The sequence below is a fragment of the Hemiscyllium ocellatum genome, chromosome 4 (assembly GCF_020745735.1).
Source record: "Hemiscyllium ocellatum isolate sHemOce1 chromosome 4, sHemOce1.pat.X.cur, whole genome shotgun sequence".
Lineage (NCBI taxonomy): Eukaryota > Metazoa > Chordata > Chondrichthyes > Orectolobiformes > Hemiscylliidae > Hemiscyllium > Hemiscyllium ocellatum.
Window position 1 is genome coordinate 120,160,111 of NC_083404.1, and position 23,440 is coordinate 120,183,550.

The 23,440-nt window shown below is 41.3% G+C and overlaps 1 protein-coding gene and 1 non-coding gene across 5 annotated transcripts in view; both read left to right on the top strand.

Annotated features, from left to right (window-relative positions):
• The window catches only part of tsnare1 (T-SNARE Domain Containing 1), an 849,044-nt gene that overhangs the window by 167,770 nt on the left and 657,834 nt on the right, over positions 1-23,440 (top strand). The gene's annotated exons all lie outside the window — the stretch shown is intronic.
• LOC132815542 (5S ribosomal RNA) lies at positions 14,080-14,198 on the top strand. The gene has a single exon (XR_009644670.1). It is a non-coding gene; the product is annotated as a 5S ribosomal RNA (ribosomal RNA).

Consider the following 23,440-nt stretch of genomic DNA (forward strand, 5'->3'; position numbering starts at 1 on the left):
CATTGTGGTATTTTCCTACTCCACCAGTATGTAATATTGGACAAGGACTCTCTGAGTTAATTCATAGTGCCCAATGTTCTTTTATATTGACATTACTTTGGGCCTATTGAGTTTTTGCTGGAAGGGAATGTCCATTGAATACAAAAGTAGGGAGGTTCTTCTTCAGTTAAAGAACATACTGTTAGAACATTAGAACATTACAGCACAGTACAGGCCCTTCAGCCCTCGATGTTGCGGCACCCTGTCATACTAATCTGAAGCCCAACCCACCTACACTATTCCATGTTCGTCCATTTGCCTATCCAATGATGACTTAAATGCACTTAAACTTGGCAAATCTACTACCGATGCAGGCAAAGCATTCCATAACCTTACTACCCTCTGAGTAAAGAAACTACCTCTGACATCTGTCTTATACCTATCTCCCCTCACTTTAAAGTTGTGTCCCCTCGTGTTTGCTGTCCCCATACTTGGAAAAAGGCTCTCCCTGACCACCCTATCTAACCCTCTGATTATCTTGTATGGCTCTATTAAGTCACCTCTCAACCTTCTTCTCTCTAACGAGAACAGCCTCAAGGCCCTCAGCCTTTCCTCGTAAGACATTCCTTCCATACCAGGCAACATCCTAGTAAATCTCCTCTGCACCCTTTCCAAAGCTTCCACATCCTTCTTATAATGTGGTGACCAGAACTGTACACAATACTCCAAGTGTGGCCGCACCAGAGCTTTGTACAGCTGCAGCATAACCTCCTGGTTTCGGAACTCAATCCCTCTATTAATAAAGGCCAAAACACTGTATGCCTTCTTAACAACCCTGTCAATCTGGATGGCAACTTTCAGGGATCTGTGTACATGGACACTGAGATCGCTCTGCTCATCTGCACTTCCAAGAACCCTACCATTAGCCCAGTACTTTGCATAGCGATTACTCCGGCCAAAGTGTATCACCTCACACTTGTCCACATTAAACTCCATTTGCCACCTCTCTGCCAGCTCTGCATCCTATCTATGTCTCTCTGTAAGCTACTACATCCTTCGTCACTATCCACAACTCCACCTACCTTAGTGTTGTCCACAAATTTACTAACCCACCCTTCTAAGCCGTCATCCAGGTTATTGATAAAAATGACGAACAGCAGTGGACCCAACACTGACCCTTGCGATATGCTGCTAGTAACTAGACACCAAGATGAACATGTTCCATCAACATCAACCCTCTGTTTTCTTTCAGCAAGCCAATTACTGCTCCATACTGCTATGTCTTCCACAATACCATTTCTCTGCATTTTGTATGATAGCCTACTGTGGGGGACCTTATCAAATGCCTTGCTGAAATCCATATACACCACATCAACCGGTTTAGTCTCATCTATCTATTTGGTCACTTTGTCAAAAAACTCAATAAGATTCGTTAGGAATGACCTACCCTTCACAAAGCCGTGCTGACTGTCCCTGATCAGATTATTCTTTTCTAGATGGTTATAAATCCTATCTCTTATAACCTTTTCCAACACTTTACCAACAAGATAACAAACAAGATAGCAAGACAGCTTATGGCATGATGACAATAAATACTATTGCATTTAGTTTGGCATAATTAATGGAACCCTAGGGAGCTCCTTCAGAAAGTCAGAGGAGAAAATTGTGGCTCCACCCACAGACTGTGTAAGAATTCAGGACACTGGGTGGAGTCAATGTAAACCAACATTAATGTCCTTCAGAACCACTACCTGTACAACAGAACTTGTCTTGAAAGTGAGCATGAATCATTAAGAATTAGCCTAAAGTGAGAATCATTATTTAGAATCATAGTCACAGAGTCATAGAGATGCACAGCATGGAAACAGACCCTCTGGTCTGACTCGTCCATGCCGACCAGATATCCCAACTCAATCTAGTCCCACCTGCCAGTACCTGGCCAATATACCTCCAAACCCTTCCAATTCATATACGCATACAGATTCCTTTTAAATGTTGCAATCATATGAGCCTCCACCACTTCCTATGGCAGCACGTACCACCATCTGCATGAAAAAGATGCCCCTTAGGTGTCTTTTATATCTTTCCCTTCTCACCCTAAACTTATGCTCACCAGTTCTGGACTCCTCCATCCCAGGGAAAATACTTTATCTATTTATCCTATCCATGCCCCTCATGATTTTATAGACCTTTATAAGGTCACTCTTCAGCCTCCGAAGCTCCAGGGAAAACAGCCCCAGCCTGTTTAGCGTCTCCCTATAGCTCAAATCCTCCAGTCCAGGCAACATTCTTGTAAATCTTCGCTGAACCCTTTCAGGTTTCACAACATCCTTCTGATAGACAGGAGATCAGAATTGCACGCAATATTCCAAAAGTGGCTTAACCAAAGTCCTGTACAGCCACAACCTGTACTGAACACTCTGATCAATAAAGGAAAGCGTATCAAATGCCTTCTTCACTATCCTATCTACCAGCGACTCCACTTTCAAAGAGCTACGACCCTGCACTTCAAGGTCTCTTTGTTCAGCAACACTCTATAGGACCTTGCCATTAGGCGTGTAAGTCCTGCTAAGATTTACTTTCCCAAAATGTATCACCTCACATTTATCTAAATTCAACTCCATCTGCCTCTCCTCAGCCCATTGGCCCATTTGATCAAGATCCCATTTTACTCTGAGGTAACCTTATTTGCTGTCTACTACACCTCCAATTTTGGTGTCATCTGCAAACTTACTAACTATATACCTCTTATGCTAACTTCCAACCTTATTTATATAAATGATGACAAGTAGTGGACCCAGCACTGATCCTTGTGGCACTCCATTGGTCACAGCCCTCCGATCTGAAAAACAACCCTCCACTACCACCCTCTGTCTTCTACCTTTAAGCCAGTTCTGTATCCAAATGGCTAGTTCTCCCTGTATTCCATGTGATCTAACCTTGCTAACCAGTCTCCCATGGGGAACTTTGTCGGACGCCCTGTCGAAGTCCATGTAGATCGCATCCACCGCTCCCTTTGGATTCTCCTTAATTCTATTTGCCAAAGGTCTCTCATGTCCCCTTTTTGCCCTCCTGATTTCCCTCTTAAGTATACTCCTCCTGCCTTCATACTCTTCTAAGGATTCACTTGATGTAATTTGTCTGAACCTGACATATACTTCCTTCTTTTTCTTAACCAAACCCTCAATTTCTTTCATCATCCAGCATTCCCTATACCTACCAGCCTTTCCTTTCACCCTAACAGGAATATACTGTCTTTGGACTCTTGTTATCTCATTTCTGAAGGCTTTCAATTTTCCAGCCGTCCCTTTACCTGCGAACATCTGCTCCCGATCAGCTTTTGAAAATTCTTGCCTAATATTGTCAAAATTAGCCTTCTTCCAATTTAGAACTTCAACTTTTAGATCTGGTCTATGCTTTTCCATCACTATTTTAAAACTAATAGAATTATGGTCGTTGGCCCCAAAGTGCTCCCCCAATGATACCTCAGTCACCTGCTCTGCCTTATTTCCCAAGTGTGGGTCAAGTTTTGCACCTTTTCTAGTAGGTACATCCACATACTGTATCAGAAAATTTTCTTGTCCACACTAAACAAATTCTTTTCTATCTAAACCCTTAACACTATGGCAGCCCCAGTCCATGTTTGGAAGGTTAAAATCCCCCACCATAACCACCCTATTATTCTTACAGATAACTGAGGTCTCCTTAAAAATGTGTTTCTCAATTTCCTTCTGACTACTAGGGGATCTATAATGCAATCCCAATAAGGTGATCATCCCTTTCTTATTTCTCAGTTCAACCTGAATAACTTCTCTGGATGTATTTCTGGGAATATCCTCCCTCAGTCCAGCTGTAATGCTATCCCTTATCAAAAACACCACTCCCCCTCCTCTCTTGCCTCCCTTTCTATCCTTCCTGTAGCATTTGTATCCTGGAATATTAAGCTGCCAGTCCTGTCTATCCCTGAGCCAAATTTCTGTAATTGTTGTGATATCATAGTCCCATGTTCCTAACCATGCCCTGAGTTCATCTGCCTTCCTGGTTAGGCCTCGTGCGTTGAAATAAATGCAGTTTAATTTATCAGTCCTCCCTTGTTCTCTGCTTTGTTCCTGCCTGCCCTGACTGTTTGACTCGTTTCTTTTCTCAACTGTACCACTCTCAGATTGATCTCTTTCCTCACTATTTCTCTATTCCCACCCACCTTTATAGCTTAAATCCTCCTGAGCAGCTCCAGCAAATCTCCCTGTCAGTATATTAGCCCCCTTCCAATTCGGGTGCAATCCCATTTAGGTCAAACCTTGGCAGACATTCGTACTCAAGGTAGAAAATAAATCTTGAAATGTCCTATCAGTTTAGACAGAAATAGCACTTTGATTTGTTTGGGAATTTACTTTGCCATTTTTGCTTCAAATGTATTTTTAAAAAAACATGGAAAAGAGTAAGAGGGGAATATGTTGGTGTTTGCTGTGCTCACTCTGACTGGTGCCTTACAGCAGAGATGTTCCTGGAGGGAATATTTCAATATTTTGTGTGAACTTTGTTCATAAAAGCAAAATCAAGACAATAGATTGTGGGAAGATACAATATTCTTGAGTAATCAACACCTATACAATGTAGGTGGTGCAAGAAAATAAAACTGCATTTATTGATGTGATTTTTGTTTGCCAAACCCAAATGAAACCGTTTTGTTTTTTGGCAAAACGCTCTGAATTGATTTATATAATCATTGGATTTGTTATACCTGATGAAATAAGGCCAATTTGTTTTCCGAGGACATGTTTCTCATTTCATGCTTTCCCCAATGAGATAATAGCATTTTTAGTAAATGGTTATCTTTATTCTTATTCACAGCATGGCATGTAGCTGCTCCATGAAACAGGAGAGGCAATCTGAGTAGTTGTGAATTTCCTGAGGCACCATTCTCAGACTATTATAAGCAAGAAAATGGACAAATGCACCTGCTATCTCGAGGCAATTGCAACTGGCCTTAACAGTGCATAGCATGCTATGTACTTGTGTGCGTTTGGTGAGCTAAACGTTGAGGCAATTGTATGCTTGACATCTCCAATTACACTGTGCTGTACATGTTATGTAGGAATTAACCTCTGTAATGCTCTTTCATCTTGAAATACACACACACACTCAAAAATAAAATTCCATTCTAAACAAAGCCAGCCTGATTCTGCAATAAAATAAATTGAAATTTCTGGAAATGTATACTTCAGACTTTTTTGAAAATTGAATGAGAATCAAGCACCAAGCATAGGGAGGAAGTTAATAGGTTGAACAACTTGCAAACAGCTTAATAGAAGAGCAGGAAGCTGTCCAATAATATAAACGAGCTGAAAATAAAATAATGCAAAAGCAAAAGTATTTGTAGATAACCATGTCTGTGGGATGAATATCCCTGGAGATCCCCCATTGAGGAAATGAAAGACACAGGATAGAGGGGCAAAATACCGTTTCAGATAATCTGAAATTTCAAACAAATGAAATGATGGACTCAAAATGCCAGCAGTCTGGATAGAGGCCAGTCACCAAATTTATTGTTGTTTCTGTGTTCACTCATCTACGAAGGCAATGATGGATGTGTGAAAAGGATTCATAAAGATAGAACTAGAATAGCTGTGTTTTAACTACTACGAAATCTGATATGTATGGGTTGGGGCATTTGTCTGTCAAAATGAAGTCTTAGAGGATGACCTAATTGAAGCTGTTAAAATTTAGGGGCAGCATGGTGGCTCAGTGGTTAGCACTGCTGCCTCTCAGCACCAGGCACCCAGGTTCAAATCCAGCCTTGGGTGACTGTCTGTGTAGAGTTTGCACATTCTCCCCGTGTCTGAGTGGGTTTCCTCCGGATGCTCCGGTTTCCTCCCACAATCCAAAGATGTGCGGTTCAGGTGAATTGGCCATGTTAAATTTGCCCATAGTGTTCAGGGATTTGTAGATTAGGTGCATTAGTCAGGATAAATATAGGATAATAAGGTAGGGGTCTGGGCGGATTACTCTTCGGCGGATTGGTGTGGACTGTTTCCACACCGTAGGAATTCTAGGATTCTATGAAAATTGTGAGGTTAGACATAAGAGGATGTAAGAAAGTCCAGAATGAGGCAGGTGAGGGATGTTCCCTTGAAATTCCAGCGTGAGCTATTTGATGCACTATCTGGTCCCTTTAAGTGTATATATACCTGAAAGGATTGTTTGCTCTGTTTGGCCTCCACACTACACATGGGTAACTTATAGGGAATATTAGAGGTTGTGGCTTGGAGTTATCCCAAATGAGGAGGTTCATAGCTGCATTCTCCACCTACTGCAATGGAGCAGACAGCACCCATTCCTCATTCAATGGGGCACAGAAGCCAACGTTGTGCTGTCTTGATCCCTTGGGAAGTCATGTGGTACAATTTAAAGAATTATCTCCAGGATCACCATGTTTTCTGGAATCTGGCACTCTCAGAGTAATTAAAGATGGAGAAGGACAACTGGGCAGATGAAAAGATGGATAGTGATGTTTGTTCTGGTTGAAAATATGTAAAAACTGTATCTGGGTGATAATCTCCTAATTATATTTGCAATTGCATCACTCCATTTCCTTGTCTGTCTCTTGTATATTATAATCTCTGTTAGGAAGCCACTCAATAATCCATCTTGAGTTTTGAACAGAATCAGAAAATTATTTCCTGTAAATCCAGTCTCTTGCTTTCATTCTAGTTTCTTTCATCACAATGCTTTCTCTTTTCAATATTGACTGTTTATGTGCTCAATGATATCATTGTGAACATCCTGTGAGCTGCCCCTGTTGTGCATGTGGTTAGCAGCTGCAAGTATAACTGTTAGGAACTGTGAGCTCAGGTGAGCTTTGATTTTTGGGGGCTCACTCATTGGATGAGGTAGCTTCATGAATCAGTGTCCCCGCTCCTGTGGGTTCTGGGAAGAGGTAAGAGGTGATGCTGTTGTGCAGGAAGGCTGAGGTTAGCATGGATTATATGGCCCTGTCTGCTATTTAGGGCATTATGTAGTGATAAGGAAGGGAAAGACTAGTTGCTGTGGAAGGGGAACCTTTTGGAGAGCATCAGCATTGATGATTTGTTAAAGTTGGACATTCCTGACCATTCTACCTCTCTCCATGAGTAAAGTCTATGAATTACCTTGAGCCTCTGTTGAATTTGCAGAGTCAGCACTACTTGACTTCTGTGATTGTCTTGACTTTCTACAACAGAAATTCAGCTCAGAGCATGTATTAAATCATAAATGTTCAGGACAGATTCTCAGATTGGCAAAGAAATGTTGGTTTTTAAGGAACTGCACAACAGATGGTGCCAAAGCTGTCACCCCCTACATGATTTCAACATTGTGCATTCGTGAACACTTCTTCACTTGTTGTCATGGCAGGCAAGCTGCTAGACATATCACTCAATGCATGCAATAATGATGTGAAAGTATTCTCCTCTCGAACCTAGGATCATAATCATCTGGACTCTGCAACATTATTGCTGTAGGAAGAAGCACTTTCATCCTTTGTGGCAATCCCTCTTCTGCTGCAGTTTAATGTTCAGTCGTTTCAGATTTGTTTGCTCTTCATACTTGTTGGCTTTTGTTTACTCTCGCTTTTGCTACTTAGTAAGGTTGATTGTTGCTTTTTAAGGTCTCTTATAAATTTCTAGGCTATTTTAAGCTTTGGGCGAGCATCCACAGTCCAGAGGGAAACGTTTTAGTTTTAGTTTTCCTTTGTTTTGACTAGCGCTTGCATGAAGATTAATGTGTAGGGCAGTGCTTGTGAGAAGAGGAGAACTTAGTCAGACAAGATTGCCTTTGAGTAAGGTGTTAGTGATTAATCCCAGACCAGATGTGTTGGGATGAAACCCTGAAGAGGACTTGAAGCTGAATTTGTTTAAACCTAGGTATATGATAGATCCAGGAATAAGATAAAGGGATTGCAGTTCGTGAGTTCAAAGTCAAGATACCTTAAATTTATTGAATTGTTCAATACCTGGTGTGAGTACTATACAAGGATCACTGTATAAGAGACATTGATTTTACTTGGGAAGGAGTGCAGCAGGATTATGCATTTATGTTTTTAAAACATTTTTTCTGGTTATAAGTAAATATATTATTTCTTTTTCCATTATATTTTTATTCTTTTAAAGACATGGAATCATAGAGATGTACAGCACAGAAGCAGACCCTTCGGTCCAACTTGTCCATACCCACCAGATGTCCTAAATGACTTCAGTTCTATTTGTCAGCATTTTGCCCAAATCCCTTTAAACCCTTCCTATTCATGTATCTATCCATTTTGCTTAATAAAATTCTGTCTGATTAGATTAGATTCCCTACAATATGGAAACAGGCCCTTCGGCCCAACCAGTCCACACTGCCCCTCCGAAGAGTAATCCTCCCAGACCCATTTCCCTCTGACTAATGCACCCTCTGAGGAGGGTGGAGGAATTGCGAGTAAGTGATCCTACTTTGACAGGAGGTGTAGTGAACGTAGCTGTGGGTGTCGGTGGGTTTGAAGTAGATGCAGACGCTGTCTGACCTGCTATGTTTTTACTGTGCCACACTCCATGACTTTATGACATTGGGAATAGTAAGCAGATTCAGTCACTGTAACACACAGGGTTGTATGCTGGGTTGACCCTTCACTGCCTCTTTATGAAGCTTGTGGTTCAATTGTAAAAGAATCCAGAGAGTGACAGGCAACAGGAGTGCTGGTGTTGCAGTACATTCCTGAGGAATGGGGCCTGCCTCTACTGACCTTGCAGCCTGAAGAATGACTGAACAACTGGAAACTGCAACTTTCAGGAACCAGCAGACTGCTGTAGAGCAATTTGTTCTTCAGCAGCAACCCACTAGCATCATGTCAGTAAGGCATGGCCTTTGAACTGAACTCTTTCTCCCAACAGGACAATGGAAGTGCCACAGAAATTCTCATTCCTTTGTGCTGTCCCTTGAAAAATTGATCATCTGGCAAAAATAATTTCAGAAGTTGTTTCTAAGAGTTGATCATACTCCCAACTCATCATCTAGACTTAACTTTCTCTGTTTGCTCCATAGCTATCCCAAGGTGTTGCCCCCACCTTCATTCTTCTTGAATATGCTCACTTTTACTTATTCTCTCAAATGACTAAAGAAGGGGTCAATGCACACACTTGCTCGATGCATACGATATGAAAATTAGCCTCAAAAGGATTATTCCATTTATTCCTGTGCGCCTCAGAAAAATTAGCCCCACTATTTCTGAAGTTAACACGATGATTGAAATTATGTAATATGTCATGAGGGCCACCAGGAGGAGTTAAAGTGGTATTATGGTGCGGACAATGTGCCACTGAAATTGAGAAATGGTAAGTGAATGCCGAATTGATATTTGGCCTCTCCTATGTGAAGGTGGCTGTATCATGATAATTAGTTTAGAGTTTAGTAGTTTAAAGAAGGATACACAGTTCTTTTTTTTTGAAACAGGAGTCATGCATGTCTTGATGGTGAGAGAAAAAGTAAATGGATAAGTGTCACCCCTATTTTTAGAATCTCTGACAAAAATGATATTGAGTCAGACAAAGGTTGGAAATATCCAGATTTTGTTTTTTTGTCATCAGCAATGCTCTTTTTTTCTACAGCTAATTTGCATTTTAAAATTATTAAAAATTCTGCCTTATCCAATTCTGTTACTGTGCAGACTCGGTAATATTCCCCTTTTTAGCTGTCTTTACAAAATATAATTTGTGTTATTGTCTTGTCACACTTTGGACAAATTTTAATATTTGAAAAAACATGCTGCAAATTTTGGTTTTACAAAAAAACATGACATTATCCACAGGTGTCTTATACTTTTCAGTACAATTTCTTGTGTAGAGTGACAATCCCTTCCGATAGGTTGCATATAAATAAGGGGAAATAGTCTTTGAAAGAGTTTTCATTTTCTTCTTAATTACAGGTTTATACACTGTCTTGCCAGGTGTATGTAATGGATTTGTAATTATTTTCTGCTGTTCCTGACAAAATAGCATCAATTACCTCAATAGTTAATATAATTTGACCCTCCCTTCAAAATTATGCATTAAAGAACCAATACATTACCTGCACCATTGATTCAAACAGTGTAACAAATCTCACAAAATATGGAACAAATTCAGGGAGTTAACATGCTGTTCTTTAAAATTCTGTCAACTTGAAATTGTTGCAATTGTTTCACTGTTTTACTCAAGATTAAGGCCTTAAGAAAGTCTGTTTTCGATACTTGCACCCTATAATTGGCATTGCATCCACACGTGTATCTTAGGTGTAGGGGTTTTAACATTCCAAGATCATAATGAAGCCTCCAATATTTAAATATCCATCTCCTAAAATGCTGCATTAACAATTCAGGGAAATGTGTACGGGCAGCTTCATTCATTAGTTATAAAGCTATTGTTTATCTTTGGTGTGATTTTCATTTTATTTGTTAATGAGATGTGGGGATCGTTGGCTAGACCAGCATTTGTACCCATTATTAATGGCCCAATGGTATTTAGAGTCAATGTTGCAATGGTCTGGAGTCACTTACAGGTCCAACAAGCAGATTTTTTTCCCTATAAATGAGATTAGTGAACCAGTTGGGCTTTAGAACAATTAACAATGGAATTAGATGAATTGAATTAATTGTCACTTCTACTGAGGCACAGTGAACTTGCTTTGTCTTGTGAGAAATACAGGCAGATCGCAGAGTTAAATGGCATAGATAAGTAAATAATATGTAAACAGTGGCAAAAACAAAAAACACAAGTATGGGCGAATGCTAAGAGTTTGTGAGTCCGTTCAGTATTGTAACAACAATAGGGTAGAAACTGTTCGAAACCAGCTAGTGCGTGTTATCAGGCTTTTGTACCTTCTCCCTGATGGTAGAAGTTGTAGAAAAACATTGCCAGGGTGAGATGGATCTTTGAGAATGTTGGCGGCCTTTCCTTGACAGCGGGCCTGGTAGATGGATTCTATAGATATCACAAATATCACAAAATATGGAACAGTTTAGTCATGTGCTAATAAATTCAGGGACTTAACATGCTGTTCTTCAAAAGTCTGTCAGCTTTTCCGGGATTATTAAAATTAAAATTTCACCATCTTCCCTGAGTAATAGTCTGGCTTCTGAGTTATTGTTTCAATGACATGGCCAGTATGCCACCGCCCTCTCTAAAAGAAAGAATCTCTTAAAGCTGAAGCATGAACAAACCTCCTGGAAGTTGGCACTATTGTATTGTGCAAAACCAGATGCAGATCTGTAACTCTATTGCTGTAATGTAAAGGAGTCCAACTCTCTTACTCCAACACTACTTTGAGCATGTTAATATATTGGGCTGATGGGGTTCAGAGGTCAGTCAGTTTTGGAAAACTGAGAAATTAACCCCATATGTTTTCGCTATTTGAGTGTTCACTTAGAAATGGGACCATTCATTTTTAGGAGATAATTAAAGCAGCTCGTCAATACAATTGGTCAAAACAGGAAAGCAATCATGTATGATGATCTCCAAAAGCACAACGCAGATCAAAGCACAAGCAAGCCATGGTCTTTTCATTTCAACAGGGATATGCGAACAGTGAGGTTAAATAAAGTTTGAGGAAGAGGTGAACTGAACAACTGCATTTGGTTGCAATAGAAAGTACATGGATATTTTGAAGATAGCAGAATTTAGTGCTGCGATGAATCTTAAAATCCTTCCATTGTTTAGAGAAAAAGATGATTGTCCATCTGTTACCCTAATGTATGAGTACAACCAGTGTTTAGATGTCAATGTGTAAGGATCTGTATGTATGTATGTTTGCGTTTTTGTGTGTGCGTGTGTGTATACAGGCATGAATACCTCTAGTCTTTTGTAAGCCAAATCAGAGAGAATGATGAGAATGTGCAATGTAACAGTGCCTTGTTGCCCTCAGCAGCTACTTTTCTCCTATTTTCATTGTCCTATAGTTGAAAGGATTTTCTGCTGCAGTGCTTCCATCCATCTGTGTACGCCTGTGTATTTCACAGTAATGGAAACCGCAAGACTTTCCTAATCCATCATGTGGTGGCAAGTGGAGATTAGGCATCTCCATAGCTGAGGGGGGAGGGAGAGAGCAGGTGATCCCAACACTGACTGTGCAAGCTGCCTAGCCAGACAGCAGCACCTGGCAGAGGCCTTCTTATTCAGATTGGACGTTGAGACAGTGCAAGTGATAAAAGAAACAAATTTAAATTTATAAAATATTCTGCATAGAAACTGGGATATAAAAATCGATAAATTACAATGGGAATCCTTCAGCAAAAGTAAAATTTCAGGCTATCTACCATTAGAGAAAATACAATATATAATATTTGTAGATGCATACCTCACTTCAGAAACAGAAGACTAATGTCGAAGGTGGTATTCTGGTACAGGACTGAAGGGGTGCTGCACTGTTAGTGGTTTCAAATGATGTGTTAAACTGAACCTTCAGCTGTCCTATTGGGTAAATGCAAAAGATCCTTGTCTGGCATTACTTTGACCAAGAGTAATGGAATTTCCCCTCAACCATCCTCAATGAAGTATCAGATGGTCTCATCCATATCACTGTGAAGCAGATGGTATGAGGCGAAGGGGTGTTTTTCAAGGGGTCATTATGTGTTTGGCAAGTGCAGTTTTTCCAATAACAGTGTAATATCAAAATTGATTAAATGTTACTTAGAGGCTGCGAAACATGATATATAACTATATAATTTCAGGTCATTGATTTTTTTGGGGGGGTTTGAATGGCCGAGTATTGGTTCACAGCAAAGGTACTTTTTAAAATGTCTCAAACTGTCTTTGATGCTAAATATCTTTTCCAGTCCACTCTGGCTAGGTTTGCCTTTCTTTTTTTTTAGTAATTGCCCTTATTTAAACTTGGCACATTTTGCTTCTGACTCAAGTTCTTTTCCTTCGAGATTAGAGTGGTGCTGCAAAAGCACAGCAGGTCAGGGAGCATCCGAGGAGCAGGAAAATCGCCCTTCATCAGGAATGAGGTTGGAAGCCTCTGGGATGGAAAGATAAATGGGAGGGGGTGGGACTGGGGAGAAGGTAGTTGAGAGTGCAATAAGTGGATGGAGGTAGAGATAAAGGTATTAAGTCAGAGAGGAGGGTGGAGCAGATGGGTGGGAAGGAAGATTGACAAGTGGAACAGATCATGAGGATGGTGCTGAGTTGGAAGTTTGGAACTGGGTTAGGGGAAATGAGGAAACTGGTGAAGTCCACATTGATGCCCTGGGGTTGAAGGATTCTGAGGCGATTGAAGGGTACCAAGGCGGGACACCCGTACCAATCAACTCCGCCACCCCAAGGCCGAACATTTCAGCTCCCCCTCCCACTCTGCCAAGGGCATGCAGGTCCTGGGCCTTCCCCATCGCCACTCCCTCACTACCCGATGCCTTGAGGAAAGATGCCTCATCTTCCGCCTTGGAACACTTCAACCCCAGGGCATCAATGTGGACTTCACCAGTTTCCTCATTTCCCCTCTCCTCACCTTACCCCGTTCCAGCTCAGCATCATCCTCATGACTTGTCCCACTTGTCAATCTTCACTTTCACCTATCTGCTCCACCCTCCTCTCCGACTTATCACCTTTACCCCTCCATCCACCTACTGCACTCTCAGTTACCCTCTCCCCACCCCCCCTCCCATTTATCTCTCCACCCCCTCATTCCTGATAAAGGGCTCCTGCCCGAAACATTGATTTTTCTGCTCCTCGGATGCTGCCTGACCTGCTGTGCTTTTCCAGCACCACTCTAATCTTGACTCTGATTCCCAGCATCTGCAGTCCTCGCTTTCGTCAAGTTCTTTTCAGTTAAACTGAATGCCAAATTCTGCTGAATCTACACTAGTGATCTTTTTACTGTGACATAAATTATTAAAATTGCCTATCACGCATCACTAGATCCAAAAAAGTCCAATCTCCGGTATTGTGCTCAGAAACTGTCCCGAATGCACTCTGTGAATTCATGTTTGTGGCTACCTTTCCCATTCTGATTGTCCCAATTTCCATTAAAGTTGAAGTCACTCATGAGTAATCTAATGCTTTGTCACATTGTCTCATTAACTTCTGACTCCTAATGAAGGACAATGGCCATACTATGGCCTATGGCCATACTAGTCTGAAAACGCCCGATCTCGTCTGATCTCGCAAGCTAAGCAGACTCAGGCCTGGTTAGTACTTGGATGGGAGACCGCCTGGGAATACCAGGTGCAGTAGGCTTTAAAAAAAGGGGCGGCACGGTGGCACAGTGGTTAGCACTGCTGTCTCACAGCACCAGAAACCTGGGTTCAATTCCTGCCTCAGGCGACTGACTGTGTGGAGTTTGCACGTTCTCCCCGTGTCTGCCTGGGTTTCCTCCGGGTGCTCCGGTTTCCTCCCACAGTCCAAAGATGTGCGGGTCAGGTGAATTGGCCATGCTAAATTGCCCATAGTGTTAAGTAAGGGGTAAATGTAGGGGTGTGGGTGGGTTGCGCTTCAGCGGGTCAGTGTGGACTTGTTGGGCTGAAGGGCCTGTTTCCACACTGTCAGTAATCTAATCATAACAACAGTTTGGAGAAAAAGACAGTAAGGAATAGGAAGAGGAGTAGACCACTTGGGCCTCTTGAAAGAAGGATTATGCATTGAAAGTTTGATTGAACTCAAACTGGCGTTTGAACAGAGTGGGAAGTACTGGATTCATTCTGCCAGTGTCAATATATGCTCAATTTCAATGTGATTATTGTATTCCTGAATGTAAAATCAGTCTGATTGGCAAGTGTGATTTGTACAGATTTGAAACCGCATGCATTGGGCTTCAGAGACTCTACAAGTGTCAAGAAAAACATCTTCAGAGTGAGCCTGAGGCGTACAAAATTAAAAGCCAACAGCTCTTTTTCATAAACATTTTCATGGATTTGTTTAAGTTGCTTCAAAGAGCATCTCCATTGTCTTAAACCTCTCTGTTCTCACTGAAGGCTGAACACAGAAGAAGGCTACCGGGAGGAAAGTCTTCAAATTGGAGGAAGGCAAACCCTTCTGAATGAAACTGAGGGAAAGCTATACTGACCGCTCCATCCCCATGTTTTGACCAAGCAATGTGTCTTGAGAGAATAGGGGATTTGATTTTTTTTTAAACCATCTCTCCTTCCTCATCTATCTTTTTGATTGTCAGCAAGGCTGAGGATAGACATGTTTATTACCTGCGAGGGTATGGAGGGTTATGGAGAAGAGACAGTGTATAAGTTGAGGATAATCAGATCAGCAGTGATCTCATTAAATGGCAGAGCAGACTTGATGGCTTGAACGTACTACTGCTCCTCCATCTGATGGTCTTGAGTTGTCTTATGGCATAATTGTGACTGTGCTGAGCTTATTCACTGATGAGTTTTGAAATAAAATTGGTCCTGAGCAACTGTCTTTGAATCATCACAGCTGCTTATATCGTACCTTTAACTTAAAACACCCTGCTGTGCTGTACAGAAGAATTATAAAACACATTGATGCCAGCCTCATTAGGTCAGATGAGCTTTGAGGAGTGAGTTAAAAGAGGAAAGAGAGGTGCAAATATTTAGTGAGGGTGTGCCACAGTCTCAGGCCCAGGTGACTGAAGACCTGATCATGCCCAGTTAAGCAATTAAAATTGGGATTACTGAAGAGAGCTGAATGGGATTAGCACAAATATCTCAGATTGTTGTGGAACTGGAGTAAGTTACAGAGAGAGAGAGAGAGAGAGAGAAGGCCACATACTTTTTTTGAAAATGAAGGTGAGAATTTTAATATCACAATATTGCTTGATCAGAGACAATGAGGTCAAGTTCAAAATCAATGGTTAAACCTTCAAAAAGTCACCAGCTAGCATTAGGAGAAAGTGAGGACTGCAGATGCTGGAGACCAGAGTTGAAAAATGTGGCGCGGAAAAAGCACAGCAGGCCAGGGAGCATCCGAAGAGCAGAAGAATCAACATTTCGGGCATAAGCCTTTCTTCAGGAATCCAGAAGAAGGGCTTATGCCCGAAATGTCGATTCTCCTGTTCCTTGGATGCTGCCTGGCTTGCTGTGATTTTCCAGCACCACATTTTTTAACACCAGCTAGCATTAGTCAATCCAATGTCCTTTGCAAGTTTAATTTTTTTAATACTGTTTCCATAAAACATGAGAAATAGTTATTTTGAAAAAATGACAATACTCAAAATCTGTACAAGCCAACCATGGTCAACATTGATGTTTCACAAGGTTATGTTGAAGTTTTTTGGGATTCATTGGAATACCTGTAAATGGTTCAATGTTTACAGGCAACATTGACTTTCAATAATTGACATTTGAAATTTACGGATCATATGAGACATGTTTTAGAATAAAATCAGCACTGAGAGTTAAGAGAATTACGTTTGCCTCAAAATAACTCCACAGAGACCAGTATCCCATCACCAAGTCACCCTTTATTTACACATGGAGAATCCTTAACACAGATCCAGCTCCCTCAGAGCCAGCTCTGAATGAACAGGCTGTCTGACACTCCTGTTCTAACCTATCAGTCAGGGTTCCCTGATTGCATCAGATTAAGAATCCCAATCAGGGAACTCATATTCTATGAGGTCCTCCTGGCCAACCTCATTACAATCACTACATGTTTGTTGTTTGGGTCATGATCTCTGCAGAAGACACTATGAGCGCTACCTTTTCAAACTGATGCTTTCTGTGCATGTCTTTTAGTTCTGGCTGTTCTGATTTTTGAAAGAGTATGTCCAGGCTTTGCTCAGGCTTACTTATGCAAGGCATAACACTTTATGTATCTCCTTACTAAGCTTTGTGGGAAGATTGGAATGGAAAGCTGCACAAGATCTACGCAAGCTTCAGACATTTCTGCAGCAAGTTGATGGTCTTTGCAGCCATCTGTCGAGTGGATCCATATACTTGATGCCATCTCTTCGCACTGCTTACATCTGTGGCAGCTGAAATGTACCATTGAGATGTAAGGCTCTTCAGTGATTATCCATTCTCCTTCTTGGCGTCCATGGGATGGTCTGGTGACTGAGTTGAGCATAATGAATTACCATGACATACTGTGTGTACTACGTTCTCAAATGTAAGATGGGCAAGTGGGCATTGCCGAACATGAAGATAATGAGAGTCGTCACCCTTTCTGTTCGTACAGTCATAGAGATGTACAGCACAGAAACAGGCCCTTTGTTCCAACTTGTCCATGCCGACCAAATATCCTAACCCTATTAGTCCAATTTGCCAGCATTCGGCCTATATCTCTATGAACCTTTCCTATTCATGTACCCATCCAGATGCTGTTTAAATGTTGTCATTATACTAGCCTCGACCACTTCTCCTGGCAGCTCATTCCATCCATGCATCATCTTCTGCTTGAAAAATTTGCCCTTTAGGTCCCTTTTTAAATCTTTCCCCCCTCATTTTAAACCTATGTCCTCCCCTATTCTGAGAAAAGACTTTGTCTATTCACCCTATCCATGCCCCTTATGATTGGATAAACTTCTATAATGCCACCCCTCAGCCTCTTAATTCCAAAGGAAACTTTTAGCATGAAGTGTTCTATTGATTGCTGACTGTTCTCTGAGAGATGCTCACAATCCAGAAGAAGCAGACTACCCCTCTAAATTTTCAGCACTATGGAATTATTTAAATCATGAACTCCTAACCCGAACCAAACACATTGACTATTACCCGATGAAGACTGTCCCTCAGTGTCTCTTGACTCACTCTGCAGGTTTCCTTAAGCGTGGATTCCTGTGAGGTGTCAGATCCTGTGAAAGTTTAGGGCCAGGGTCACATAGAACATGGAACATTCCAGTGCAGTACAAGCCCTTTGGCCCTCGATGTTGCGCCACCCTGTCATACTAATCTGAACCCCATCTATACTATTCCATGTATGTCCATTTGCCTGTCCAATGATGACTTAAATGCACTTAAACTTGGCGCATCTACTACTGTTGCAAACAAAGCATTTCATAACCTTATTACTCTCTGAGTAAAGAAGCTACCTCTGACATCGGTCTTATACCTATCCCCCATCACTTTAAAGTTGTGTCCCCTTGTGTTTGCCATCCCCATACTTGGAAAAAGGCTCTCCCTGTCCACCCTATCTAACCTTCTGACTATCTTGTATGTCTCTACTAAGTCACCTCTCAACCTTCTTCTCTCTAACAAGAACAGCCTCAAGGCCCTCAGCCTTTCCTCGTAAGACATTCCTTCCATACCAGGCAACATCCTAGTAAATCTCCTCTGCACCCTTTCTAAAGCTTCCACATCCTTCTTATAATGTGGTAACCAGAACTGTACACAATACTCCAAGTGTGGCCGTACAAGAGCTTTGTACAGCTGCAGCATAACCTCCTGGTTTCGGAACTCAATCCCTCTATTAATAAAGGCCAAAACACTGTATGCCTTCTTAACAACCCTGTCAATCTGGATGGCAACTTTCAGGGATCTGTGCACATGGACACCGAGATCTCTCTGCTCATCTGCATTCCCAAGAATCTTACCATTAGCCCAGTACTTTGCATTGCGATTACTCTGGCCAAAGTGTATCACCTCACACCTTCAGTTTGTGGGTTCCTATGTGTGAACAAGGGCTTCATGTCACCTGAAATCAGAGTTTCGGATTTCGGTTGTCGAGCTTACTTGATGCACATTCAACTGCTTAAAATCAGAGAGTCACTACAGTGCAAACGGAGGCCGTTGTGGCCATCAAAACTGCACTAAGTCTCTGAAGAGCATCTTCCCCAGACCCCCAACCCCCCCCACCCCCCTTATGTTACCACACATTTGCCATCACTAACCCCCCTAGTCTGCACACTACTGGAGAACTTGGCACGACTGATCCAGCTAACCTGCAGGAAACTTGAGCACCCAGCAGAAACCCATACAAACATAGGGAGAATGTGCAAACCTCACACAGTCGACCAAGGCTGGAATTGAACCCAAGTGCCTGGCTAACCATTGTGCCACCTTGCCACCCCATGAATCTGATCTGTGTTCTGGGATACCTACAAACACATTTGGATTTCCATTAGAGGTACTTCACTCTCCAAACCTGGGGAGTTGAGTTATTTTCCTCCTCTAGGTGGATATGTGTTACTGACTGATGTAGCCTAAGAAACCCACAGATTTATTTGTTTTCAGTTCATCTCCGGCAGTCCTATTAGCTTCACTACCCAAAAGTGAGGGAGGTAAAATAGTTCCTGTAGTTGATTCTCCTTATAGCTGGCTGACAACTAACATTCATGCCACACATTTGTGCTCTCACTTTATGCCCAGAATCCAATGTGATGATTGCATCGTGAAATAGCCTACTAGCATTCACTGTAAGAGGTCGTATTAGGGAAATGCCTGCATGAGTAATGAAGATTATGATTAATTTTAACTCCCAGGATATTGGTCATAATTTTTTTTTTAACATTCATGAACCTTGCTGCAGCTGAGCAAATCCATTTACGGAAAAAAGGAGATTAGGGATGAGCAAGTTTGTGTTGGTGAACTATTGAGTGAGTTAGTGCTGGTGATTTTTAGCTTTAAGTATTAGTATGATCTGTAAATGCTTTCATTGCTATAGCAGTGCATGGACTTCACTAGCTTGTCTCCTACTGATCATACATCTCACCAGATTGTATAAATTTTACTTATTATTTGCCATATGTTCATTAAAAACTGCACTTGTGCTCTGCATATTGCTGAAAAACACATCAAGGTTTTCCTGAGTCTAATCCTCTTCTTGCAAGCCTTTGATTTGCAATTTGTAAGGATTTGACGTTATCATTAGTGCCCACAAGGATGCTTTTAGGCGTTTTGAAGTGTATAGAGTAATTAAGAACAAGTGTGCTGTGCTTGGGACATGTACTGGTTTTAAATACAGCAGTTAAATCCACCATAGCCAATTTCAGAAAGATTGCAAAATATCTCTTGAGATGAGTGCCTGAAATTCTTTGAAAATACTAAGCACTCTTTTAACAATAATAACATGCAATTAAAAGAAACATCTGACTGCTGGAAATCTGAAATTAAAAAAAACACTGAAAAATGCTAGGAATACTCAACAAGTCATCCCATCTCTGAAGAATGAAGTAGATTAACATTTCTAAAGAGGAGTTTTTTTGAAATTTTTTTTGTGGGGCTATCAATTCCTATGCAATGAGACTCGTGAACTTTAATAAAATGCTGTTAGTCAAGCAGATGTCTTGCCTGTAAAGGTTAGGAGGCCTATCTGTTGGCAGGGTGAGTCACTGTGGAGCCTGAATCGTTCAGTCAGAATCTGTACCTGCATATCAAATAGAGCTGACAGTTTAGTGGAAACTTTGGATATGTTCCGCCACCCCCTTTACCCCAGGAATGCTCTGGCCAAAGCAATAGTACTTTTACTGCTCTCCTGTTTCTGACCAGTTATCTCCAAACAAATCCTGGTTAATTCTTGAATGTCTTCAGCAATAACGTTCAGCTCTTCCATTTGAAGCATTGAGAAATGAACAAAGGGATGAGGGTGGGTAATTGTCTTGCATTGTGCCAGCTTGCTAATACATTTAATTTATTTCTGGAGTGTGGTAGAAGTGATTGTTGAGCATAATTACAGAGCAAACAAAGGATATGACAACTTTTAAAAATAAGGATTTACATAGAGCAGTAAGGTAAGGTAGAGGTACATCTCTTCAATTAATAGAGTTACTAATGGTGTGTTTGAGCAAAACTGGAAAACCTGTATTAAAAGTCACTTATATCAAAAGAGGCAATTACTCTTGTGAGGATTACAGAACTACATTATGCTTTTGCGGTTTTTGTTTACATATGGGCTGCATGCAAGCAGATGGGGTTTATATATGTTGTAATTTTGCCATCTACAATGTGAAAAAAATTACCAATATGAATGTTCTCATCCTGTTCTCAGTTTCCTGTGTGGTACTTTCCTTCTGTTCTTTAATTTCGTAGCAGTTCCTTCTTGAAGAATATTCCTGCACCTGAGGCAGTACATGACCATTTCTAGAAAGAGCTGGAAAATGTCCAGGTTTGGGCTGACAAGTACCAAATAATGTTCATAGCACACACATTGGTCAAGCAGTGACCATTTCCAACAAGGGAGAATATACCCATCACCCCTTGTCTCCTTGATAGCAATGGCATTGGCCTTGACTAAGATACGTTTCAACATCCGGGAGGTTACAATTAATCAGAAATTCAAATGGACTGGCCACGAGTGATTTGGATGCAAGACCTTCGGGTAACTGGGTGGGAATTCTGTGGTGAGTAACTTGCCTGCTGATTCCCAAAAGCCTGCACGCCATCTACAAGGCACAAGTCAGGTATATGATGGAGTTGTCTTCAGTTGTTTGGTTATGTATAGCTCCAACAACACTCAAGGCTCAACTCTATCAAGGACTAAGCAGCTTATTTAATTGGATCCTCGTTCTGCTCCTTAAGCATTCGCTCCCTTCTTGGTTGGAGTAGTGCATTGGTAGCATTATGTACCACCTACAAAGTGCACTGTAACAATGTGGCAATAGACCTCTGACAGCACCTTCCAAACTCTCAAACTCTCCTGCTATAGAAGAATAAGAGCAGCAGATACATGGGGACATCATCACTTGCAAGCTTTCCTCCAAGTCCTGCACTTGGCATTGGAGTAAGCATGAAATTTGCCCTGAACATGCCATGACCGTCCAAAAAAAAAAGTTGGATTCATTGGTAAGAGAAGAATATGACTTGTTCGATTTGAAAGCTATCAAAATCTTCGAGTCAAAATCTCAACGTTCCTTGCTTGGAATTCTTGACATCTAAACTTAATTGTAAATTCAACAGTGGAATCAGACTTGATGTTGTATTGCATTTTCTCCTCAAATTTTAAGCAGTAATTGAAGACTATTTCGGAAATTGGGAAGAAGTTTGATTTCTGTAAATGGGTCTGGAACATGAGGTCACTTTTTTAACTGGTTAATGCTGTCATGCTGTGATATAACAAAGATATTTTGTAAATATCAGTCAGGCATTATGAAAGCATTGTAAAGCTCCATCTTGATCATTAAACTGACATCGCATTTTTAACAGACCAAATTTGCATAATATCACAATCATATGTGGCTCATTCAATTCTACTTATCATTCACGATATGAATGTTTAAAAGCAATGAGGTGCTACTAAGACTTTATGTAGCTCAGGTTAGGCCCCATTTAGAAATCTGTGTCCAGTTTTGGGCCCCACACCTCAGGAAGGACATACTGGCACTGGAGTGTGTCCAGTAGAGATGATCCCTGGAATGGTAGGCTTAACATACAATGAACGGCCAAATAAAATAGCCAAATGAAATAGTTTTTAACATGGACATACGTGAGCAGCTATTGTGTGGCAATGTGTTTCTTTAGCTGCATTTTGAGATCTGATACTTTAATTGATGAAGAATCTCTTGCTGCGGTAACTCTTTTTGAGTGAAAATAACAATTGCTGGAGATCACAGCAGGTCAGACAGCATCCATGGTGAGACAGTAAGCTAACGTTTTGAGTCTAAAGGACTCTTCATCAGAGCTGTCTCTCCATGGATGCTGTCTGACCCGCTGTGATCTCCAGCATTTGTTGTTTTCAGTACAGATTCCAGCATTTGCATTAATTTGTTCCTACAAATGTTTCTAGTGTCTGATAGAGGGCTTTGTACTGAAGGTTTTAAGCTGGAATGTTACATACAGTTGTTAACGCCACGTTCTAGGCCAGGAGTGAATGTATTGAACAGAGCGCAGAAGCGATTCTCAAGAATAGTTCCAGGAATGCAAAACTGCAGTTATGTGGATAGATTAAAGTCTATTCTCCTTGGAGAGATGAAGGTTGAGAGGCCATTTGATGGAGATTTTTAAGATCATGATTGGGCTGGATCGAGTAGATATGGGAAAGCTGTTCCTCATGAACAAGAGTGGGGTGCATAGGTTTTAAAAACCATAAGAAAGTAAGGCCATTCAATCATGGCTGATGGGCATTTCGATGCCACTTACTCGCACTCTCCCCGTATTCCTGAATTCCCTGCGAGATTAAGAATTTATCAATCTCTGCCTTGAAATCATTTAACATCCCGGCCTCCACTGCACTCCATGGCAGTGAATTCCACAGGCCCACCACTCTCTCCTCATTTCCATTCTAAATAGACCCCCTCCAATTCTAAGGCTGTGCCCACGAGTCCCAGTATCCCCGCTGAATGGAAACAATTTCCCAGCATCCGCCCTTTCTAATCCATGCATTATCTTGTAAGTTTGTATTAGATCTCCCCTCAACTTTGAAACTCTAATGAATACAATCCAGGATCCTCAGCCATTCATCGTATGTTAGGCCTACTGTTCCAGCGATCATCCGTGTAAATCTCTGCTGGACACGTTCCACTGCCATTATGTCCTTCCTGAGGTGTGGGGCCCAAAACTGGACACAGATTTCTAAATGGGGCCTAACCAGAGCTACATAAAGTCTTAATAGCACCTCACTGCTTTTACATTCTA